We start from the raw sequence: 11,119 nt of genomic DNA, 5'->3' as shown, positions 1-11,119 counted from the left end.
CAGGCTCACCAGAAGATGTCAGGATGTAGAACAAGTAAGATGGGAAGTACATAGATTAGGTAAATAAGCCTCAGGGTATTGGGTCTAAAAAGGCCCAGACACAAGGCCTAATGGAATTTCCTGAGCCTGGCTAGAGTTTGGCAATCTGACTCAGCAAAACTGCCTCTGCCCAGCTACTGCTGGTGTGGTGAGATATTATTGGCCCTTATACCTCACCCCATCCTGAGGTCCCCACCCACTTTCTCAACTCTATATAAGTGCATTTCTATTACACTAAAGCAAGACTCTGCTTTGATAGGTCTCCAAAACTCAGTGTGTGGTTTCCTCCACTGACTAGGAGGTGGTTCTGAGTCGCCTACACCGGCCATCCTGTTCAGCCCCAGGAAGTTACCGGCTGGACCGGCCCTTCCCACAGCCCTGACTGTTGGAGGACCTGGCAGAGTGGTGCCCAAATAGGGACCCCAGCATTAGGGCAGCACATATATTAAAGAAACCACTTAATTTAAGAATAAGAACCAGTTAGAAACAAGACTAAGCTATTGGCCAAGCTTTCATAATTATAAGTCTCCATGTCTTGATTTGAGAGCTGGCAGGAGGGACAGAAAAATCTGCCTACAGTTCTCTTTTTTCCATATGGATTCTGTGTTACACACTCAACACACAACACACACACACACACAACACATACTCATACACTCATACACATACACATGTAAAAGAAATGCCTAAAAATTAATAAAAATTTTAAAAGTATTTCAGAGGACTGGGGTGATAGTTCTGAGAGTAAGATTGCTCTGTGTATAAGCATGACATACTGAGTTCAAATCCCCAGCACCAATGTAAGAAGCCTGTTGTCACTTCATGTGTGCTGTAGCTCAAAGGAATAACTCTTTTGGTCTCTATGAGCAAACACACATGTGCACATACACACATAAATGTATTTTTAGAGTTAAAGATATGTTTCTAAAAGATTGATGAGAAATACAGATGTGTAACTTTTATGTTAAACCTAAGAGGCTGGAGAGAAGGCTCAACAGTAGAAAATACATGCAGCTCTTCTACGGGACCAATGTTCAGATTCCAGTTCCCAGGTGGGTTAGCTCACATTCCTGTAATTCCAGCTCCAGGAGATCCAACACCCTCTTCTGGATTCCACAGGCACCTGCACACAGCATGGGCACACACACACACACACACACACACACACACACACACACAAAAAAAAAAAAAAAAAAAAAAAAAAAAACCTAAAACCTTGTTTTAAAACAATTTAAGTTAAAACAAAAATGTAGTTAGCAAGTGCTCTTTCTTTAACTGATAAAAATTAAATTTAAAAGTCCTCCCCAAAACATTGCTTGTGTGTGTTTGCATGTTCATTGCTAAATATTTATGATTTTGATTATCTTATTTTTGGACAGTTCTATGCACGTTTATGTGCAATTGCCATACATTGTAAATGTATCCACCTACTCTGACCCCCTCCCAGCCTTAAGGTCCCCTCCCTCTTCCTAGCCCCACTTTGCATGTAATTTTTGTGCAGGTGACCACGGCTGCTGGGTGCTCCATTCTTGTTTTTCTCCACACATCCTTCATAAGTGTCTGTTCCTTCCTTTACATATTTCAGTTTGTCTTCCATGCCTGCAGCCAGTGACACACCCACAGTAAATGCACTTATCTAAGCTGTTTTCTGTTCCTGTTTGGAATAGAGAATGAGAACCAAAAGCCAGGAGGTGATGGCACACGCCTTTACTCCCAGCACTTGGTAGGTAGAGACAGGCGGATCTCTGTGAGTTCGAAACCATCCTGATCTAGAGAGAGAGAGAGAGAGAGAGAGAGAGAGAGAGAGAGAGAGAGAGAGAGAACAATCGAGGCATATGTTATGTGCTGTCTGTTACATTTTAACTGTAGCTCCTTTTGAATAGAGCCAATCTCAGCTGTCTCTATGTTGTTCTAGCTGGCATTCTCATTTCCCTTCCCCGCCTAGACCAGCAACAGTTTTCCCCATCACACCTGTCCTAGCCCTGCCAACCTCAGTACTGCTTAACCTTAAGGTAGGATGGGCTATCTCAGGAGCCTCAGACTCCTCAGTCAGGGCTAGCCTGGGTCTCTGGTCTCCTGCTGGTCATTCTTGGCTCTGGTGTACAGTGAATGATTCAGCGTCTCTTGTTGATGAATAGAAGAGAGATGATTCTACATGGCATTTAAGTGACCATTTCTCCCTGTCAATTACTAAGACATTCAAAACCGATACTTGGTGAGATGTTTTTGTCATTTACTCACAACTATGCTGCTCATTATTTTGGAATATTTATTAAGAGTGTCTATAACATTATTCTTTGCAAAGGAAATGTACCAAAATTAGTCATAAGCAATGAGTCAATCCAAACAAGAAATCACTCAGAGGTGCTGCACAGACAAAGACAAGGAGGGCATCTCCGTGGAGCTGTATCTGGGCATATATAGAAAGGGTAAGAAATAGCTCTGATCATTTGTGTGTAAAAAGCAGTAAGAGCAGTATTATAAACCACAGGCAAAGGGGGCTTGACAGATGGTGTCAGAAACCTTACCCATCCCCATAGAACAGCTTGCCAAGACTTGGAGAAACACTGTGGGGAACTGCTGCTAATATAGAGAAAGTTGGGATTTCCACACGGGAAGAAGCTGTCTGCATCCTTCTGTGACATCAGGAAGTGAGGAAAACAAAGGGTTCGACACTATATTAAGCATCCCAGGAAGCTGAGGTTCAAAGCCTGGGCCTTGTACTCTCTGCTTCTTCTTGGTGTGGAAAAACAACTTCCTTTCCCCCCTTCCCATTCTGTTCTGTTTTCATTTCCTCCCCTTCCCCCTGTCTCTCTTCATTTCTTTCTTTTCCCCATGCCTGCCTCCCTCTTTCTATTTTTATTTTTATTGTGGTCCAGCTATGGAGCCCAGGCTGGCTTCAAACCTGAGATCTAGGATTACCACTGTGTACCACCACACTCAGTTTAGAAAGTCAGTTTCCCATCTGGAAGTGAAATCAGGAGTCTTACTGTCCCACCAAGAGAAATAGCTTAGTGGAGGAGTAGCACAACAGAACAGTCTCTGTGCTCAGAGGTGGGAGGACTCAGCAGGGTTGTTGTGGAACCTCTCTCCTGACTCCCACAGTCCTGTTAGCAGCCTACAGAGGTTTCAACAAGTAAGTAGTGTAGACCTGCTGTGTACAAGCCAGTGTAACATCTGTGAGTCAGGGAACTCTGGCATGAAAAGCAAATCACAGTGAAAGACAAATCGGAGGCCAGGAGAGTCTGGGAGAGTAGACAGGGAGCAAGACAGTTGCTGCAGTCCCTCCCCAAGTCCAGCAGATGAGTTCAGGATAATATAAATGGCTTTTTTTGCACTGTGGGGCTCAGCCTATTAGACCCCAGGAAAACTCAGGTATCCGGGGTCCCAGGCCATGACCGCGGTCACCCCAGTCACCAGGCGGATTTGAGAGCTTGCTGCAAACTGCACGAGGCTTTATTGTAATTTAACGAGCTAACCCCATGTTAGCTCGGGTCTTTCACCCACCCACCATGGCAGATGGCTAAAAAAGACAGCTGGACCCCACTGCGTACAAATCTTGTAGGGCAGCGTAAGGGGAGTGTCTAGGGGTACGCACAGGCTCACGATTGGTGTGCCTCCAGGCTTGGAGGGCTTGCCCTGTGTTGATTGGTCAACTGGTTGTTATGGCCCATAGGCCCTCCCAGGGTGGTTGCTATGCTTTGTGCGTCATTGCTGTGTGCTTGTCAGTAAAGCACACCCAGGGTCGTAAAGCATAGCGCCACCAGCTAACTTCTGATTGGTTCCTTGTTACGAGGCAGGCATCTGACTTTCTAGTGACTAACTAACTTCTGATTGGTTCCTTGTCACAAGGCAGGCATCTGACTTTCTAGTGTCTAGGACAAGGTCATAGAAGCACATGTTCGGCCGTTATGGCTGCCAAAAGGGAAGCTGGTCCCTTCAAGCCAACCTCCTTTTCTAGATTTGTTATGTTCTTCCTAAAATTCTCCTGTTCAAGACTCTTTGTATCATCATCACAGAAACACATATACATACAGTAAGGCATTAGTCGCTTGTCTTGTTGCCGTGACAAAATACCGCACAAAAGCAGCTGGGGATAGGGGTGGGGTTAACAAAAGCAGGAGGGTTATTTTGGCTCACAGTTTGAGGGTACAGTCTGTCACGGTGGAGAAGGCATGGGAGAAGGTTAGGAGGCAGCTGGTCACATTGTGTCCCCTGCTGTCAGGGGACAGAGAGGAGGGGGTCGGTACTCAGCTTGTTCTCTCCTTTGTATTCAGATGGGACTCCATCCGGCAGGAAGGTGTCACCATGCTCATGGTGTCTCTCGCAGTTGAATATTTCTTGAAGCATCCTCATAGACACAACCAGAGGTATGTTTCCATGGTGATTTTGTCTTGTCAAGTTGACCGTAAGTGCTAATTATCACGAGCTGGATGGGCTGTCCTGACTGTGGCGATATTGCCCCAGAATGGACAAAACTAGTGAGCAGTTTTTCTATGAACTTCTTAGTTAAAGATATGTATGTATGTATATATATATATATAAAATCTTTTTTGTTTGTTTTTGTTTTCGAGACAGGATTTCTTTCTGGCTTTGGAGGCTGTCCTGGAACTAGCTCTTGAAGACCAGGCTGGCCTTGAATTCTCAAGAGATCTGTAAGACCCTCAAAAAGCTGAGGCTTCCAGAATCTTAGCCCAGGACCTCGGCCACCCCAATCACAGAATGGAGGCAAAAGCTTGATGCAAATTGCATGAGGTTTTTTTGTAGTTTAACGAGCTAACCCCATGTTAGCTCAGGTCTTTGACCCACCCACCATGGCGATGGCTAGCAAAGACAGTTCGAAGCCGCTGCGTACAGATCTTTATAGGGCAGCATAAGGGGAGTGTCTAGGGGTATGTACAGGCTCAGGATTGGTGTGCCTCCAGGTTTGGAGGGTTTGCCCTGTATTGATTGGTCAACTGGTTGTTATGGCCCATAGGCCCTCCCAGGGTGGTTGCTATGCTTTGTGCGTCATTGCTGTGTGCTTGTCAGTAAAGCATACCCAGGGTCGTAAAGCATAGCGCCACCAGCTAACTTCTGATTGGCTCCTTGTTACGAGGCAGGCATCTGACTTTCTAGTGTCTAGGACAAGGTCATAGAAGCACATGTTCGGCCATTATGGCTGCCAAAAGGGAAGCTGGTCCCTTCAGATCCACCTGCCTCTGCCTCCCAAGTGCTGGGATTAAAGGCGTGCACCATCACTGCCCAGTTATTTCTTTTATCTTTGAATGTGTGATGTGTTCATGTGTACAAATATGGGTTCACAGGTGCCACAGCGTGCATGTTAAGGTCAGAGCAGGTATCCATGCTCTCTTTGCATCTTGTTTGACTGAGTTTCTTGTTCATTGGCTATGTACACCAACCTGCCTGGCCCACCAGCTCCCGAAGATTCTGTCTTCCCTTCTTACCTCACTATAGGAAGCTGGGATTATAGACATGTGTTAGGTGTCCAGCTATGCCTGCTTTACTCACCCAACCATCTGTCCAGCTCATCAATGAGTTTTTGACAAAGCTTTAACCCTGAGAGGGAGGGTTGCCGGACGATCCAATAAGATACAGCAATCCTTGAGTGGGATGGATGTTCTCAGGCACAGGTTTGCAGAGAAATGAAAGTTCTGTAGGCCCTCAGAACCACAAGACAGTCATGAGCAATGGAGACAAAAGCAGCAGGTGGTAAACCTTCGATACAATGTAGCAGAGCAGCAAAGTGTGTCACTACTGACTAGTTGCCATGGTTTCCTGTGTTCCCACGTCCACTCTACATTCTGCCTTTCTGTTATCTGCTGCCAGAGAATGGCCTAATCTTGGTATAGAGAACAGAGAAATACTGCACTCCTTCAAACCAACAGAAAACAAGAGAAGAGCTTCCATCAGCCCTCCCATCTTGAGGCTCCAGGCTGACACTTCCTGAGTGATGAGGGGGTGGCTCACCAGCTCACCTGCTCCTGGCCTCACTCATCTCTGACCACCCAGGCTGTGAGCTCTGTTCTGCTTGGGAGGGAATGCCTCTGGGAAGCAGTCAGTGGCCACCTACATGGAGAAAAGGGCCTGCCCTCTCTCCTCCACTTTTTAGGTTTGGGAACTGCTGAGAAATCACAGGCAAAACAGGGTTCTTATTTTGATTTTTAATCAAAGAAAAATAGTCTTGCATTCTTAGAGGGCTTTTCCTCTCTAAGTGCAATAGAAATTCAGGCCCCCAAAACAGACAGCCCCAAAGTCTACAGACCCTTCTCTTTTGGCAGTAATTGTATCAGACGCTTAGCCAAAAGCAACATAGCAGATGCTAGGCAAGAAAGAGTGAGGGTGCAGTGGTTTCTTAGGATGCCTAAGGTAGTTCCTCACTAGGGCCCCATGCTGAACGTGAAAGTAGGTACCCAGAGAGCAAAAACGCATTGAGATCTAAGCAAAACCCAGGGACTCTTTCGAATTTACAGGAAAGAGAGGAAAAGGGAGGGAGAAAACTTATTTTAAACAAAGCTAAAGTATTTTCTCTAAGGAAGCCTGTGTTTAGAATTGCTGACATATTCAAATATGTTTTTGGAATAGAGAAGAAACTGTTTGTAAGTGGATAATATTTCTCTTCTCAACACATTCATTTTCCCTCAATCCAAGGAACCATGTACTTGCATTTAAGTTTTTCCTCCTTATATAGCGTAGATTACAATTAAGGATGGATAGAATCCTTCCCTTTATTAGTCCTCTGTAACCCTGAGTGTTAACCAGCCATAGGTGAAGGAGGGTTGAAATCAAAAGGAGGAAAGTAGAGCAAACCTGAGCAGAGTTATGTGACTGTAAGAACACGTTTGCACAAAACTACTGAGAGATGAAAAATAAGAATGTCACTGCCCATCAGCTCATCATGTGCTAGTGTGGATAAACACATTAGCACAAACCCAACTCTCACCAAAATGAAAAATAATGTGTGGGGCTTGAAGGTGTCTGTATTGCTTCTAAGTAAGAATTAGCATCAGAATGAAACATGGGAACCAAGGTTCTTTCTGGCTCTCTCTCTTACTTACTCACTTGCTCTCTCTCCTCACCATTGGATTTATAGTATCATCCAGAAATCCAGAAATTATAGCACCTACGGGGGGAAAATCACAAAATCTGAATTTCAGCAGATAATATATTTATTTATTTATTTATTTATTTATTTATTTTGGTTTTTTGAGACAGGATTTCTCTGTGGCTTTGGAGGCTGTCCTGGAACTAGCTCTTGTAGATCAGGCTGGTCTCAAACTCACAGAGATCTGCCTGCCTTTGCCTCCCAAGTGCTGGGATTAAAGGCATACGCCACCAATGCCTGGCTCAGATAATATTTTTGAAACCTGATAATTTTTTGCTTGTTTTCTTGCTTTTGTTTTGCTTTTCAGATGCTCACCATGTAGCTCAGGCTAGCCCTGAACTCCTGATCCTTAGGCTCAGGCTCGAGGTGAAGTATTGCAGGTGTGAACCAGGAGAGCTATCATAACTTGGTTTTTATAAACTTCTCTCTAACATAAATCTCACACTGACACCATTTTCAGGTTGAGCCGCTGGAGTGAAGCATTCCACAACATTCCTGTGACCTTCCCAGATTCACAGAACTGTGAGGGTCTCCAACAGTCTCTCCACATACATCAGAAGCCTTTCTGGGCTGGAGAGATGGCTCACAGGTTCCAGAATTTGGTTCCTAGCACCCATGTCAAGTGGTTTACAAGCACCTGGAATTCCAGTTCTAAGAGATCCAATAGTCTCTTCTGGCCTCTGAGTGACAGCACTCACGTGCACCTACCCAGATACTGACACAGAAACAAACACAGACATGAACACAATTTTAAATAATTTTTTAAAAGAAGAAACATTTCTGATTTGTCTGATTATTACCCTCAAAACAACACAAAAAAAAACAAAAAAAAAACAACTCACTATATCTTACTTTCTATATTACTACTTGTCTATGTAACTATTTAATGAATATATATCATTTTCCCTCTTGTTGAATTTACACTAGAATTTACTAAGTTATCTTATTTATAGTATGTTTTCCTTGTCTCGGTTTCATTTCCTGCTATAGGTAGAAACATCTATCCCACACCTGTCAAAGTATTGCCTGAGATTGAATTCTCTGGAGCAGGATTATTTGGTTGAAGACCTTGATGTTTTATTAGCTTCTACTAAACGTTGCCAGCTGCCTTTAGAAGGTGGATCTGTGGATCTGAAATGCCCCAGACTACATATCCAAATCCAAACTTAACTGTGACCTCAGGTGACACAGTGGTAGTCTGTCAGTTCCCTTACAAGCAAAGACACCCTTCCTTTGGTTAAGCCAGGCTCTAATTCTCACAGCTTTCTTCTGCAAACTATTTTTTTGTTGCTGTCATTTGCAGAGACAGGGTCTTGCCATGTAGCCTAGGCTGGCCTCAAACTCACACTCTTCCTACCACTACCTGCTGAGTCCAGGCATATGCACCCAGCTGTATCTTGCTTTTTAAGTTGTTTTGCAAAGCTGATTGTAGGACAGTAGTTGTTGAACTTGTTGTCCTCTTCTCATTTGGTGTTGAGTCAAAATGAGAGGAAAACATTCAACAAAAAATGAGAAAGTAAGCCAGGTGGTGGTGGCGCATGCCTTTAATCCCAGCCCTCGGGAGGCAGAGGCTGGCAGATTTCTGTGAGTTCGAGACCAGCCTGGTCTACAAGAGCTAGTTCCAGGACAGCCTCCAAAGCCACAGATAAATCCTGTCTCGAAAACAAACAAACAAACAAACAAAAAAAAAAAAAAAAAAAAAAACGAGAAACTGTTGTTTACTATTTATATTGGGTTACTTTCCCTGACTTCCTACTATGTTGAAAAGAAAAATCTCTCAAATATGTTGTAAAAGGCCTTGATAATAAGTTAATGTTATTTGAGGTACAAAAAACAGAACTTTGCTGCAGTTACCTAAAGAGGAAAAAGAACACATTAAAAGTATATTGATGAGCCAGGCAGTGATGGCACACACTTTTAATCCCAGTATTCAGGAGGCAGAGGCAGGTGGATCTCTGAGTTTGAGGCCATCCTGGTCTACCAAGCAAGTGCCAGAACAGCCAGGACTATACAGAAACCCTACCTCAAAAAACAAAAATAAACAAACAAGAAGTATATTGATGAGCTCTGTGTGATGCCACACACCCATAATCCTGGCGCTTGAGAGGCAGAATCAGTGAGATGATGAATTCCAGGCCAACCTGGGCTCCATAGCTGGCCCTGTCTCAATGCCCCAAGCACACAATATTGACTCTAATAGAAAATTAAGCAAAAGGTCTAGGCCATTGACTCTATCATTAGGTATTACTTTTTAGTGCCAATATCCAAACATATAAATTCCTTTAGAAGCAAAAGCATGTTATTATCTGCCAAAATAACATGGAAAAGATTCCCAAGACTGATGAGGCCCCACCCCTCCTGGAGGGTCTGTGGGCAGCTGATGGTTGCTGGGAAGAGGGAGACATGTTCTTCACTGGTATAAACAGGTAAGGTTCCCATGCTCCTGTAAGTGACCTGCAGTAGTCACTTTTCTACTGTGGTAATAAACACCATGGCCAAGGCAGCTTACAGATGGAAGAGTCTATTTGTGGCTATGGTTCCAGAGGAACCGTCATCACCAGGCAGCAGTAGCACACACCTGTAACCCAGCACTCAGGAGGCAGAGGCAGGTAAATCTCTGAGTTCGAAGCCACCCTGGTCTACAGAGCAAGTTCCAGGACAGCCAGGGCTACACAGAGAAACCCTCAAAAACAAACAAAAAAAACAAAAACAAACAAAAGAAGAGTCTACCATTGTCACAGCAAGGAAGCATGGCAGCAGGCAGACATGGAGTCGGAAACAGAATCTGAGAGCTCTCATCTTAAACAGCAAGGAAGAAGCCAACATAAACTGGGCATAGCATGAGTCTTTGAACTTTATCACCCGGCACTCAGTGACATACTTCTTCCAATAAGGACACATGTCCTAAATCTACCCCAACAATAGCCCAACTTGGTCAATACCAAGTATTTAAACATCCAAGCTCCTGGAGGCTACTCCCATTCAAACTGACACACAATCTTAATGAAATATTCTCTCTCTCTGTCTCACTTGCTCGCTCTGTCTCTCAATCTGTCTCTTAATCTCTCTCTGGCCGGGCATTGGAGGCATACGCCTTTAATCCTAGCACTCAGTGAAGGGATCAGCTCCCCATTTCGGCAGCCATAACAGCTGAACACGTACTTGCCTGACCTTGCCTTGGTCACTAGGAGGTCAGAAGCCTGCCTCATGGCAAGGAACCAATCAGACGTTAGCTGGTGGCGCTATGCTTTATGTCTCTGGGTGTGCTTTACTGACAAGTGCACAGCAATGATGCACAGAGCATAGCAACCACCCTGGGAGGGCCTATGGGCCATAACAACCAGTTGACCAATCAACACAGGGCAAGCCCTCCAAGCCTGGAGGCACACCAATCCTGAGCCTGTGCATACCCCTAGACACTCCCCTTATGCTGCCCTATAAGATCTCCATGCAGACGCTTTGCAGCATCTTTTCCCAGCCACCCGCCATGGTGGTTGGGTAAAAGGCCCAAGCTAACATGGGGTTAACTCATTAAACAACTGCAATAAACCCTCGTGCAGTTTGCATCAAGCTTTTGCCTCCGCATGGTGATTAGGGTTGCTGCAGTCCTGGGCTGAGATCCTGGGGGACTGAGTTTCCGGGAGTCTTTCATCAGGAGGCAGAGGCAGGCTGATCTCTGTGAGTTTGAGGCCAGCCTGGTCTCCAGAGCGAGTGCCAGGATAGGCTCCAAAGCTACACAGAGAAACCCTGTGTCAAAAAAACAAAACAAAAAAACCCTCTCTCTGTGTCTCTATCTCTCTATCTCTCTCACTAGCTGTCTCTCTCTCTGTCTCACTCACTCACTCTGTCTCTCTCTGTCTCACTCTGTCTCTCTCGATCTCTGTGTCTCTCACCTGCTCTCTGTCTCTGTGTCACTGTTTCTATGTCTCTCATACACACACACACACACACACACACACACACACACACACACAC

Source organism: Cricetulus griseus, chromosome 3 (assembly GCF_003668045.3).
Source record: "Cricetulus griseus strain 17A/GY chromosome 3, alternate assembly CriGri-PICRH-1.0, whole genome shotgun sequence".
Taxonomy (NCBI): Eukaryota; Metazoa; Chordata; class Mammalia; order Rodentia; family Cricetidae; genus Cricetulus; species Cricetulus griseus.
The sequence above is the reverse complement of the archived record's forward strand: the minus strand, read 5'-3'. Positions refer to the sequence as shown.